The sequence below is a fragment of the Hyla sarda genome, chromosome 4 (assembly GCF_029499605.1).
Source record: "Hyla sarda isolate aHylSar1 chromosome 4, aHylSar1.hap1, whole genome shotgun sequence".
In the NCBI taxonomy this organism is placed as follows: domain Eukaryota; kingdom Metazoa; phylum Chordata; class Amphibia; order Anura; family Hylidae; genus Hyla; species Hyla sarda.
The window spans coordinates 357277519-357290978 of record NC_079192.1 but is presented as its reverse complement, the minus strand read 5'-3'; the positions used below and the strand labels follow the sequence as shown (position 1 = coordinate 357290978).

The 13460-nt window shown below is 44.2% G+C and overlaps 1 protein-coding gene and 1 long non-coding RNA gene across 3 annotated transcripts in view; one reads left to right on the top strand and one right to left on the bottom strand.

Annotated features, from left to right (window-relative positions):
* PCBD2 (pterin-4 alpha-carbinolamine dehydratase 2) overlaps positions 1 to 13460 on the bottom strand; it is a 569567-nt gene that overhangs the window by 287069 nt on the left and 269038 nt on the right. The window lies entirely within an intron of this gene.
* The window catches only part of LOC130267224 (uncharacterized), a 54935-nt gene that overhangs the window by 1852 nt on the left and 39623 nt on the right, over positions 1 to 13460 (top strand). The gene's annotated exons all lie outside the window — the stretch shown is intronic.

The following is a 13460-nucleotide window of genomic DNA, read 5'->3' as shown; positions in this document are numbered from 1 at the left end:
GGCATATATGTAGGGCATGTGTTTTGGGGCACTTTACTATATTGTGTGTGTGTGTGTGGGTCCTTGTTTCCACTACCCCAGCGCCTTATGTGCGGCTGTCAGCCGCGGCGCTGCTCGGGCCGGGCGCTCTAAGCGCCGGCTTACTTTCGTTTTCCCTCAGCGCCTTATTCGCGTCTGACAGCAGCGGCGTTGCTACGAGTCGGGCGCTTCAGCGCCGGCTTACTTTCACTTTTGCCGGCCGTCTCTGCCGGCGTTTAGACCGCCCACCCTATTCCCCCGAGCGCTATGCGGACTAGACATGGTGCTCGGGACAAGGAGCGGGCGCCATGATGGTTCTTCTTTGGCCGTCTGTAGCTCCGCCCCGATTTTTCTATGTGAAGGGGCCTGTTATCGGGTGCCTTGCTTCTGGCACGCCCCTTCCTTCCTATTGGCTGGCCTGTTCAGTATCTCTGACTGCAGGGAGTGGGGTTTTTCTCTGCAGCTAACAGGGGACACAGTCTAGGGGAGAAAGTTCATGGGACAGGTCTCCTCTCTAGGGCAATTCTCCCTCCACGCAGAAACCTGGAATTTCAGTGCCTTATTATATCTGTAGCACTGTGATACTAAAATGTCTGGCTCTGCCTAGACCTCTTGCCCTGTCTACTCCACTGCTCCCCCAGACTCCCGGGTGCTCCCTGATGCCCCCCCCCCCCCGGTGGGTTCAGCCGCTCCTCAGCCCGGGTTTCTTCCCTGACCCGGTATATGGCTGACTTGACCCAATTCTCCATTTCGGTGGCTGAGGCCTCACGGGAAGTGGTGTCCGCCTTGAAGGGGTCTTCTCTTCCAGGACCCCAGGGAGGGCCGCTTCTCATCTCAAAGGTTCCACGGACAAGAAGATAGAATCTTAGCGAAGTTTGCTTCGGAAGTAACTGTCTCTTCTCTTCTTCCCATCTTCGCCTCGACATGGGTGTCCAAGGCCCTGTTGGAGTGGTGCCAAAATCCCCATCAGGATATTTTAGCGGGATTCCCCCCAAGAAGATCTTCCTGATCTGGCTCTCCAAGCCCTTAAAGTTGGGGATTTTCTGTGTGCCTTTTCCATGCAGTCAGCCCATTGTTGCTGCCTTTACTGTGGGTCCCCTAGCGGCTCTCCGCCGTTCTCTATGGCTTAGGGCTTGGAATGCAGATGCCGCTTCCGGAAGGCCTCTCACTGAGCTTCCCTTTACGGGTGGCCGTCTTTTTTGACAAACGCCTTGATGAGGTTCTCTCCGAGGCATCGGGAGGTAAGAGTTCCTTGTTACCTCAAAATAAGGCTCGCCCTCCTTCCCAAAGGAAGAGTTTTTTCCTTCGGTTCTCTTGGACCTCTGGCCCCAGTAAAGGGTCCGGACAGGCGCCCTCGCGGGACAAGAAGGCTCCCTCGTTCCGGGCACACCCGTCTTGGAAGTCGGACTCCAACCGGTCCAGCCGTTTTGCGCCCAAATCGGGCAACCGCAAACCCACTTCTGCATGCAGTAAGGCCCCCACTCACTGTTTCTTTTCGGGTGAGAGGTCGTCTCTTGTTTTTCTGAGTCATCTGGATTCCACATATTCAGGACTCTTGGGTCAGGGACGTGGTGTCCAACGGTTACTGGATCGAATTCGCCTCCCTTCCGGGGGATCGCTTTTTTCGATTCCGGGCCCCCCGTTCTCCTCCTCTGGCGAAGCAATTTAGAGCGGCTTTCCAATCCCTGCTTCTCCAGGGGGTGTTCGGCCCCGTTCCTTCAGGGGAACGTTTTTCGGGGTTCTTTTCAAATCTATTTGTGGTCCCCAAAGGGTCGGTTCTGTGCGCCGATTCTGGATCTCGAGCGTCTCAATCGTCTCTTTCCCATCCGCCACTTCAGAATGGAATCTCTCCGTTCGGTAGTGGCGTCCCTGGAACAAGAAGAGTTCCTTCCATCAGTGGACATCAAGGATGCCTACCTCCATGTGCCATTATTTTCAGGCCATCATCGGTACCTCCGCTTTGCGGTTTCAGAAAGGTACTTTCAATTTGTAACCCTCTCCCTTGGTCTAGCCACGGCGCCTTGGGTCTTTACAAGATCTTGGCACCAGTAATGGGCCTGTTACGGTCAAGGGGAACCTCGGTGACAACCTTCTCATCAGGCTCCAACCGGAGCCCAGACACTGGATAATCTGGACGTCACTCTCCACACTCTGACTCGCTGGGTGGCTGATCAATCGGGACAAGTCAGTCCTCCATCCTACCCAGTCTCTAACCTTCCGGGACTTTGCTTCCTCACGGCCTCTGCCCGAACTGGTCTTCCGGGACAGACGTCTGGCCCCCCCGGTTGGGGCTCCACTCCCTTCGGTCATCATGCGCCGTGCAGCGCAAAGCAATGACGCAGGAGACGCACACCGGAGGCCTGAAGCAGCGCGGACCCGACCCAGGCAACAGGTAATTATGCAACCGGGGATGGGGGGAGGCAACGGGGCAGCGGTGCTGGCAATGGGTCCCGCTGCCCCTTCTCTCCCCCTGGCTATCGGCGCCGGCAATGGGGCTCCGGCACCGATAGTCAGGGGGACAGAACGGGCAGCGGCGCCGATAGCCAGGGGGAGAGAAGGGCCGGCAGCAGGGCTCTAGACCCCAGGAAAGGCAGGGGGAAAGAAGCCGGCAGCGACGGCCTCTCTCCCACTGCCTTTCCTGGGGGTGTATCGGCATATAACACGCATATAGACTTTAGGCTAAAAATTTTAGCCTAAAATGTGCGTGTTATACGCCGATAAATACAGTAATCTCTGAATCACTTTTCCAGGTAAAAGCAGTTCAAAGTTAGAAAGAAACACGTCAGATTAGAAAAACTGGACTGGGTCATGAAGGCCAAAACTAGCTGGGTCATGAAGGGGTTAAAGACCTGGGGTTTTCCGTTTTTGCACTTTCGTCTTTTCCTCCGTACCTTAAAAAAATCATAAAATCATAATTCTTTCAATTTTTCATGTTTTTGAAAAAACAACAACATTGTGTGACAAAATTGAAGAAAAAAATGCCATTTTGTAACTTTTGGGGGCTTCTGTTTCTACACAGTAAGTTTTTTACTTTATTTTCAGTAAAAATTACACCTTATCTTTATTCTGTAGGTCCATACAATTAAAATGGTACCCTAATTATATAGGTTATGATTTTTTTCAGAAGTATGACAAAATCAAACTACATGCAGGAAAATGTATACGTTTAAAATGGTCATCTTCTGACCCCTATAACTTTTTAAATTTTCCGCGTATGGTGCGGTATGAGGGCTAATTTTTTTGCGCCGTGATCTGAAGTTTTTAGTGGTACCATATTTCTATTGATTGGACTTATTGATCGCTTTTTATTCATTTTTTCATGATATAAAAAGTGACCAAAAATACACTATTTTGGACTTTGGAATTTTTTTCTGCATACGCCATTAACTGCGCGGTTTAATTAAAGATATATTTTTATAATTCGGACATTTCCGCACTCGGCGATAACACATGTTTATTTTTATTTAAACTTTTTTTTTTTTTATGGGAAAAAGGGGGTGATTCAAACTTTTATTAGGGAAGGGGTTAAATGATCTTTATTAACTTTTTTTTAAACTTTTTTTTTGCAATGTTATAGCTCCCATAGGGGGCTATAACACTGCACACACTGATCTTTTACATTGATCAATGGTTTCTCATAGGATCTCAGGCACTGAGCAGTCATTCGGCGATCAGACACCAGGAGGCAGGTAAGGGGACACTCCTCGTGTCCTGCAGATGTTGGGGACGCAGCGATTTTACCGCGGCGGTCCCGAACAGCCCCCTGAGCTAGTTTAGTTTCACTTTGAACGCTGCGAACTTTGAACTTTGTCTGAAAGGTTAATAGCGCGCGGCACCGCGCTATTAGCCACAGGTCCTGGCCGTTATTAGAGGCCGGGCCCGACCCGCTTTATGGAATGGGAGCAGACTCAGGACGTACAGGTATGCCCTGGGTCATTAACCCCTTAACGACGCAGGACGTATATTTACGTCCTGCGCCGTCTCCCGCGATATGAAGCGGGATCGCGCCGCGATCCCGCATCATATCGCGTGGGTCCCGGCGCTAATCAACGGCCGGGACCCGCGGCTAATACCACACATTGCCGATCGCGGCGATGTGCGGTATTAACCCTTTAGAAGCGGCGGTCAAAGCTGACCGCCGCTTCTAAAGTGAAACTGAAAGTATCCCGGCTGCTCAGTCGGGCTGTTCGGGACCGCCACGGTGAAATCGCGGCGTCCCGAACAGCTGATCGGACACCGGGAGGGCTCTTACCTGCCTCCTCGGTGTCCGATCAACGAATGACTGCTCCGTGCCTGAGATCCAGACAGGAGCAGTCAAGCGCCGATAATGCTGATCACAGGCGTGTTAATACACGCCTGTGATCAGGATGAGAGATCAGTGTGTGCAGTGTTATAGGTCCCTATGGGACCTATAACACTGCAAAAAAAAAGTAAAAAAGAAGTGTTAATAAAGGTCATTTAACCCCTTCCCTAATAAAAGTTTGAATCACCCCCCTTTTCCCATAAAAAAAATAAAACAGTGTAAAATAAATAAATAAATAAACATATGTGGTATCGCCGCGTCTGTAAATGTCCGAACTATAAACATATAACATTAATTAAGCCGTACGGTCAATGGCGTACGCGCAAAAAAATTCCAAAGTCCAAAAAAGCGTATTTTGGTAACTTTTTATAACATTAAAAAATGAATAAAAAGTGATCAAAAAGTCAGATCAAAACAAAAATATACCAATAAAAACTTCAGATCACGGCGCAAAAAATGAGTCCTCATACCGCCCCGTACGTGGAAAAATAAAAAAGTTATAGGGGTCAGAAGATGACATTTTTAAACGTATAAATTTTCCTGCATGTAGTTATGATTTTTTCCAGAAGTGCGACAAAATCAAACCTATATAAGTAGGGTATCATTTTAACCGTATGGACCTACAGAATAATGATAAGGTGTAATTTTTACCGAAATATGCACTGCGTAGAAACGGAAGCCCCCAAAAGTTACAAAATGGCGGGTTTTTTTCGATTTTGTCGCACAATGATTTTCTTTTCCGTTTCGCCGTGCATTTTTGGGTAAAATGACTAATGTCACTGCAAAGTAGAATTGGCGACGCAAAAAATAAGCCATAATATGGATTTTTAGGTGGAAAATTGAAAGGGTTATGATTTTTAAAAGGTAAGGAGGAAAAAACGAAAGTGCAAAAAAGGAAAAACCCTGAGTCCTTAAGGGGTTAAGTGGTTAACAGCAATGATGGGAGTATAGCTGGACAAGAGACAAAGGCCATGTGAACGAAGCCTTAGTTGCATTTTGATCCTACTGTATGTGTGTATGTAGATGCAGCAGAGCTTGATACAGTTGTACATATGTCTCTAATCAACTGTCTGTTCATACCTGCATATTTAAGGTCAGTTCAGAGATTTCTTCAATCTTTAGATACTATTGAAGCCATCTTGCTTTTATAAAGGTAAGAAACTATTTCACCTAATTCTCCTTAGCGAGAATCAGAAGACTATGTAATATCAACACAACAAAAAATAAATAAATTAATAAATAAATGTTTGTGCTTTTAGGATATTAACACGCTCTATGTGAGCACGATACAGGCGGAGAGGATGAGCTTATGGATACAGTCACCAACAATTTATCTCCATGCATATTCATACAGTGGCAGCTGTCAATTATTAGGTGTGGGTGGGAAGCAGGACTTACAGGCCTTCTCCATGAGTCCTAACAGTATATACCGTAAATGTCATAGAATAGTATATATCCTTAAGCTCAGCATTTTCTACTCTAGCTTATGCTAACAAAGACAGGGGTTTTCCTGGGCAATAAAAAGTTTTTATTTTATTTTACTGGGCATGCAGTAAAAATAAAACATGAATGATACTTACCTACCCTAGATCCCTGCAGCTTCTATTCCAGGGATTTACCCTTGCTGTTTTTCTCTGCTTCCAAAAACAGACCATATTGTTGTCCTGTCTTGTCCAGTAAATGGCTGAGGAGGCAGGTTCTGCTCCAACTCCTTGGGGAACATTCATCAAGACCTATGCTGAAGAAAATTGACCGGTTGCACACAGCAGCCACTCAGATTGCTTCTTAAATTTTTTTTTTTTTGAGGCCTTTTCAAAAATGAATAAAGCTATCTAATTGGTTGATATGGGTTGCTGGTTGACTTTTTCTCTGCACAAGTTTTGATGAATCTTCACCCTTGTTTTTTAACCCCTTAAGTACCAAGCCCATTTTGACCTTAAAGGAGTAGTCCAGTGGGGAACAACTTATCCCCTATCCTAAGGATAGGGGATAAGTTTGAGATCGCGGGGGGTCCGACCGCTGGGGCCCCCTGCGATCTCCTGTACGGAGCCCCGACAGCCCGCGGGAAGGGGGCGTGTCGACCTCCGCACGAAGTGGCGGCCGACACGCCCCCTCAATACAACTCTATGGCAGAGCCGAAGCGCTGCCTTCGGCAATCTCCGGCTCTGCCATAGAGATGTATTGAGGGGGCGTGTCGGCCGCCACTTCGTGCGGAGGTCGACACCCGCTATCTGGCCGGAGAGCCTGGCCTCCGTATAGAGAGATCGCCGGGGGCACCAAACTTATCCTTAGGATAGGAGATAAGTTTTTCACCACTGGACTACCCCTTTAACCAGTTTAGAACTACAGTTTTCTTTTGTTTTTACACTTTCGTATTTTCCACCTCCCCTTCTAAAAATCAGAACGCTTTCAATTTTGCACCTGCATAATCATTTAAGGACTTGATTTTTGTGCCACTAATTGTACTTTGTAATTTCATCAAGAATTTTACCCAAAAATGTATGGCGAAACCAGACAAAAAAATTTTTGTGGGGCAAAATTGGAAAAAAAATAATCTATTTTGTATGTTTTGGGAGCTTCCGATTCTACCCAGTGCACACCATATATTTATTCTGTAGGTCCATATGGTTATAATGATAGCCAATTTATATAGTTTTTATTTTTTTTATTTCACTACTAAAAATACCACAGATACCACATATGTTTATTTTTATTTACTTTTTTTTTAATGTATTTTTTCCAGGTTTAGACGCCACGATCAACTTTGATAAAGTTTCTAAAGGCTTAATACCAGACATCAGCCAGGTCGTCGTAATTCGGTATTAGCCGCTGGTTGCTGATAGCAATCGTGACCCAGCAGATACGAAACGCGCTCAGCTCCTGAGCACGCTTCACATAATGGGAGCTGGCCACGGATGTAAATATACATTCATGGTCGTTAAGGGTTTAACCCCTTAAGGACCAGGCCATTTTATACCTTAAGGACCGGAGCGTTTTTTGCAATTCTGACCACTGTCACTTTAAACATTAATAACTCTGGAATGCTTTTAGTTATCATTCTGATTCCGAGAATGTTTTTTCGTGACATATTCTACTTTAACTTAGTGGTAAAATGTTATGGTAACTTGCATCCTTTCTTGGTGAAAAATCCCAAAATTTTATGAAAAAAATGAAAATTTTGAATTTTTCTAACTTTGAAGCTCTCTGCTTGTAAGGAAAATGGATATTCAAAATAAAACATTTTTGGGTTCACATATACAATATGTCTACTTTATGTTTGCATCATAAAATTTATGAGTTTTTACTTTTGGAAGACACCAGAGGGCTTCAAAGTTCAGCAGCAATTTGGAAATTTTTCACAAAATTTTCAAACTCGCTATTTTTCATGGACCAGTTCAGGTTTGAAGTGGATTTGAAGGGTCTTCATATTAGAAATACCCCATAAATGACCCCATTATAAAAACTACACCCCCCAAAGTATTCAAAATGACATTCAATAAGTGTATTAACCCTTTAGGTGTTTCACAGGAATAGCAGAAAAGTGAAGGAGAAAATTCACAATCTTCATTTTTTACACTCGCATGTTCTTGTAGACCCAATTTTTGAATTTTTGCAAGGGGTAAAAAGGAGAAAATTTTTACTTGTATTTGAAACCCAATTTCTCTCGAGTAAGCACATACCTCATATGTCTATGTTAATTGTTCGGCGGGCGCAGTAGAGGGCTCAGAAGGGAAGGAGCGTCAAATGGTTTTTGGGGGGCATGCCGCATTTAGGAAGCCCCTATGGTGCCAGGACAGCAAAAAAACACACATGGCATACCATTTTGGAAACTAGACCTCTCAGGGAACGTAACAAGGGGTAAAGTGAACCTTAATACCCCACAGGTGATTCACGACTTTTGCATATGTAAAAAAAAAAAAAAATGTTTTACCTAAAATGCTTGGTTTCCCAAAAATGTTACATTTTTAAAAAGGATAATAGCAGAAAATACCCCCCAAAATTTGAAGCCCAATTTCTCCCGATTCAGAAAACACCCCATATGGGGGTGAAAAGTGCTCTGCTGGCGCACTACAGGTCTCAGAAGAGAAGGAGTCACATTTGGCTTTTTGAAAGCAAATTTTGCTCTGGGGGCATGCCGCATTTAGGAAGCCCCTATGGTGCCAGAACCGCAAAAAAAAAACACATGGCATACCATTTTGGAAACCAGACCCCTCGGGGAACGTAAAAAGGGGTAAAGTGAACCTTAATACCCTACAGGTGTTTCACGACTTTTGCATATGTTAAAAAAAAAAAATTTTACCTAAAATGCTTGGTTTCCCAAAATTTTTACATTTTTAAAAAGGGTAATAGCAGAAAATACCCCCCAAAATTTGAAGCCCAATTTCTCCCGATTCAGAAAACACCCCATATGGGGGTGAGAAGTGCTCTGCTGGCGCACTACAGGTCTCAGAAGAGAAGGAGTCACGTTTGGCTTTTTGAAAGCAAATTTTGCTCTGGGGGCATGCCGCATTTAGGAAGCCCCTATGGTGCCAGGACAGCAAAAAAAAAACACATGGCATACCATTTTGGAAACTAGACCCCTCGGGGAACGTAACAAGGGGTAATGTGAACCTTAATTCACAACTTTTGCATATGTAAAAAAAAATAAAAAAAATTTTTACCTAAAATGTTGGTTTCCCAAAAATTTTTGATTTTTAAAAAAGGGTAATAGCAGAAAATACCCCCCATAATTTGTAACACAATTTCTCCCGAGTACGGCGATACCCCATATGTGACCCTAAACTGTTGCCTTGAAATACGACAGGGCTCCAAAGTGAGAGCGCCATGCGCATTTGAGGCCTAAATTAGGGATTGCATAGGGGTGGACATAGGGGTATTCTACGCCAGTGATTCCCAAATAGGGTGCCTCCAGCTGTTGTAAAAGTCCCAGCATGCCTGGACAGTCAGTGGCTATCTGGTAATACTGGGAGTAGTTGTTTTGCAACAGCTGGAGGCTCCGTTTTGGAAACAGTGGCGTACCAGACGTTTTTCATTTTTATTGGGGAGGGGGGCTGTGTAGGGGTATGTGTATATGTAGTGTTTTTTACTTTTTATTTTATTGTGTGTTAGTGTAGTGTAGTGTTTTTAGGGTACAGTCGCACAGGCGGGGGGTTCACAGTAGTTTCTCGCTGGCAGTTTGAGCAGCGGCAGAAAATTTGCTTCAGGTCAAACTTGCAGCCGGATACTTACTGTAATCCTCCGCCCATGTGAGTGTACCCTGTACATTCACATTGGGGGGGGGGGGGGGGACATCCAGCTGTTGCAAAACTACAACTCCCAGCATGTACGGTCTATCAGTGCATGCTGGGAGTTGTAGTTTTGCAACAGCTGGAGACACACAGGTTGTGAAACACCGAGTTTGACAACAAACTCAGTGTTTTGCAACCAGTGTGCCTTCAGCTGTTGCAAAAGCTACAACCCCCAGCATGTACGGACAGCGGAAGGGCATGCTGGGTGTTGTAGTTATGCAACAGCCGGAGGCATACTACTTTGGCTGGGGATGCTGGGTATTGTAGTTATGCAACAGCTGGAGACACACTGGTTTGCTACTTAACTCAGTGTGCCTTCAGCTGTTGCAAAACTACAACTCTCAGCAGTCACCGACAGCCAACGGGCATGCTGGGAGTTGTAGTTATGCAACCAGCAGATGCACCACTACAACTCCCAGCATGCCCTTAAGCTGTTTGTGCAAGCTGGGAGTTGTAGTTACACAACAGCTGAAGGTACACTTTTCCATAGAAAGAATGTGCCTCCAGCTGTTGCAAAACCATAAGTCCCAGCATGCCCATAAGTGCATGCTGGGAGTTGTGGTGGTCTGCCTCCTCCTGTTGCATAACTACAGCTCCCAGCATGCCCTTTTTGCATGCTGGGAGCTGTTGCTAAGCAACAGCAGGAGGCTGTCACTCACCTCCTGCTGCTGCTTGATCGCCGCTGCAGGTCAGTCCCGCCGCCGCCGCCGTCGTCGCTCCTGGGGCCCCGATCCCAACATTAACGCCGGGGATCGGGGTCCCCAGCACCAGGGGTGCACGTCCCGCACCCGCTCACGTCCTCCGGAAGAGGGGCGGAGCGGGTGCGGGAGTGACATCCGCAGCAGGCGCCCTGATTCGTCGGCCGGTAATCCGGCCGACGAATCAGGGCGATCGTGAGGTGGCACCAGTGCCACCTCACCGCTGCAGGCTCTGGCTGTTCGGGGCCGTCTCTGACTGCCCCGATCAGCCAGTAATTCCGGGTCACCAGGTCACTGGAGACCCGATTGACCCGGAATCGCCGCAGATCGCTGGACTGAATTGTCCAGCGATCTGCGGCCATCGCCGACATGGGGGGGCATAATGACCCCCCTGGGCGATATGCCGCGATGCCTGCTGAACGATTTCAGCAGGCATCGGGCACCGGCTCCCCTCCGGCTAGCGGCAGGAGGCCGGGAAAGGACAGGACGTACTCCTACGTCCTCGGTCCTTAAGGACTCGGAAATGGGGGCGTAGGAGTACGTCCATTGTCCTTAAGGGGTTAAGGACTATGCCAATTTTACTTTTGTGTTTTTGTCTTTTCCTCCATCTTTTAAAATCCATAACTCTTTTATATTTCCACCAACAGATACATATGAGGGCTTGTCTTTTGCATGACCAATTGTACTTTGTAATGGCACCTCTCATTTTACCATAAAATGTATGGCGAACCCAAAAAAAATTTTTGTGAGGAAATTTAAATGAAAACCAATTTTGGAGGGTTTTGTTTTCACACTGTACACTTTAAAGGGGTATTCCAGGATTTTTTTTTATTTGACTATGCAACAGGGGCTCTAAAGTTTAGTGTAGTTCATAATATAGTGTCTGTACCTTTGTGTGACGATTTTCTCACAATTCTTCTGTGATTTTCACCCCACTATTTATTTTTAACAGCATATAAAATTACTGTTGTCTCGGAATTTTCCCAGCTTGCAATGTGGCCGAGACCTGACTCACTAGTCAGCTGATGACAGGGAGCGTGTCTGCTTCAATGGGTGGAGTGATCGCTTGGTGGGAGAGAGATCAATCTGCAACTAATGCAACAGCTGTAGGCACCCTGATTGAAAACCACAGGTCTTTTGATGGATGCAGCTCCTTTATGTTTCAATGGGTGGGGTGGCTGATGTGTGGGATGGAAGAAAATGTAATTGTGGGATATGTAGTAAAAAAAAGAAAGAAACGTCATACAGGAAATACAAGTTCACAAAAAGCTAGCCACAGTGTTATGGTAATCTCATGACATAGCCATTTAGCCCCAAGACAAGCGCATATCCTTCCTAAGCATGTCCATTACTGTCTGCCAGGTACATACTAAAATCACCTTATGGCGGATAACCCCTTTAAGTAAAATGACATGTTTTCTTTATTCTGTGGGTCAATACAATTAAAATGATACCCATCTTTACTTAGTTTTCTATTATTGTACTGCTTTTAAAAAATATCAAACTTTTTTCTTACAAAATCAGTGTGTTTAAAATCGCCTTACTGTATTTTGACCACCTATAACTTTTTCATTTTTCCATATACGCGGCTGTATGAGGGCAATTTTTTTGCACCGTGATCTGTACTCATTATTTATAAAACATTTGCTTATATGAAACTTAAATCACTTTTTATTAACTTCTTTTGGAAAAAAATGTGACAAACAAGCAACAATTTTGTATCTTTTTTTATTTTTTTTTACGCTTGTTTACCATATGGGATCATTAGCATTATATTTTGACAGTTCAGACATTTAACCCCTTAAGGACTCAGTGTTTTTCCGTTTTTGCATTCTCATTTTTTCCTCATCTAAAAATCGCTTTCAATTTTGCACCTAAAAATCCATATTACGGCTTATTTTTTGCGCCACCAATTCTACTTTGCAGTGACATTAAACATTTTACCAAAAAATTCACGGCGCAACGGAAAAAAATTCATTGTGCGACAAAATTGAAGAAAAAAATGTCATTTTGTAACTTTTGGGGGCTTCCGTCTCTACGCAGTGCATTTTTCAGTAAAAATTACCCCTTATCTTTATTCTGTAGGTCCATATGGTTAAAATGATACCCTACTTATACAGGTTTGATTTTGTCATACTTCTGAAAAAAATCATAACTACATGCAGGAAAATTTATACATTTAAAATTGTCATCTTCTGACCCCTACAATTTTTTTATTTTTCCGCGTACGGGCCGGTATTCAGGGCTTATTCTTTGCGCCGTGTTCTGAAGATTTTATAGGTACCATTTTTGCATTGATCAGACTTTTTGATCGCTTTTTATTCATTTTTTATTATATAAAAAGTGACCAAAATATGCTATTTTGGACTTTGGAATTTTTTTTGCGCGTACGCCATTGACCATGCGGTTTAATTAACGATATATTATTATGGTTCAGACATTTACGCACGCAGTGATACCACATATGTTTATTTTTATTTACAGTTTTATTTATTTTTTCATGGAAAAGGGGGGTGATTAAAATTTTTATTAGGGAAGGGGTTAAATGACCTTTATTAAATTAGTTTTCACTTTTTTTTTGCAGTGTTATAGCTCCCATAGGGGGCTATATCACTGCACACACTGATCTTTTACCCTGATCCCTGCAAAGCCATAGCTTTGCATAGATCAGTGTTCTAGGGGCTCGATACAAAATGTCATTTTGTAACTTTTGGGGGCTTCCGTCTCTATGCAGTGCATTTTTCAGTAAAAATTACCCCTTATCTTTATTCTGTAGGTCCATATGGTTAAAATGATACCCTACTTATATAGGTTTGATTTTGTCGTACTTCTGAAAAAAATCATAACTACATGCAGGAAAATTTATACGTTTAAAATTCTCATCTTCTGACCCCTATAACTTTTTATTTAATCACGTACGGGCCGGTTTGAGGGCTCATTTTTTGTGCCGTGTTCTGAAGTTTTTATCGGTACCATTTTTGTATTGATCGGACTTTTTGATTGCTTTTTATAAATTTTTTCATGAAATAAAAATTGACCAAAAATACGCTATTTTGGACTTTGGAATTTCACCGTGCTGTTTAATTAACAATATATTTTTATAGTTTGGACATTTACGCACGCGGCGATACCACATATGTTTATTTTTATTTA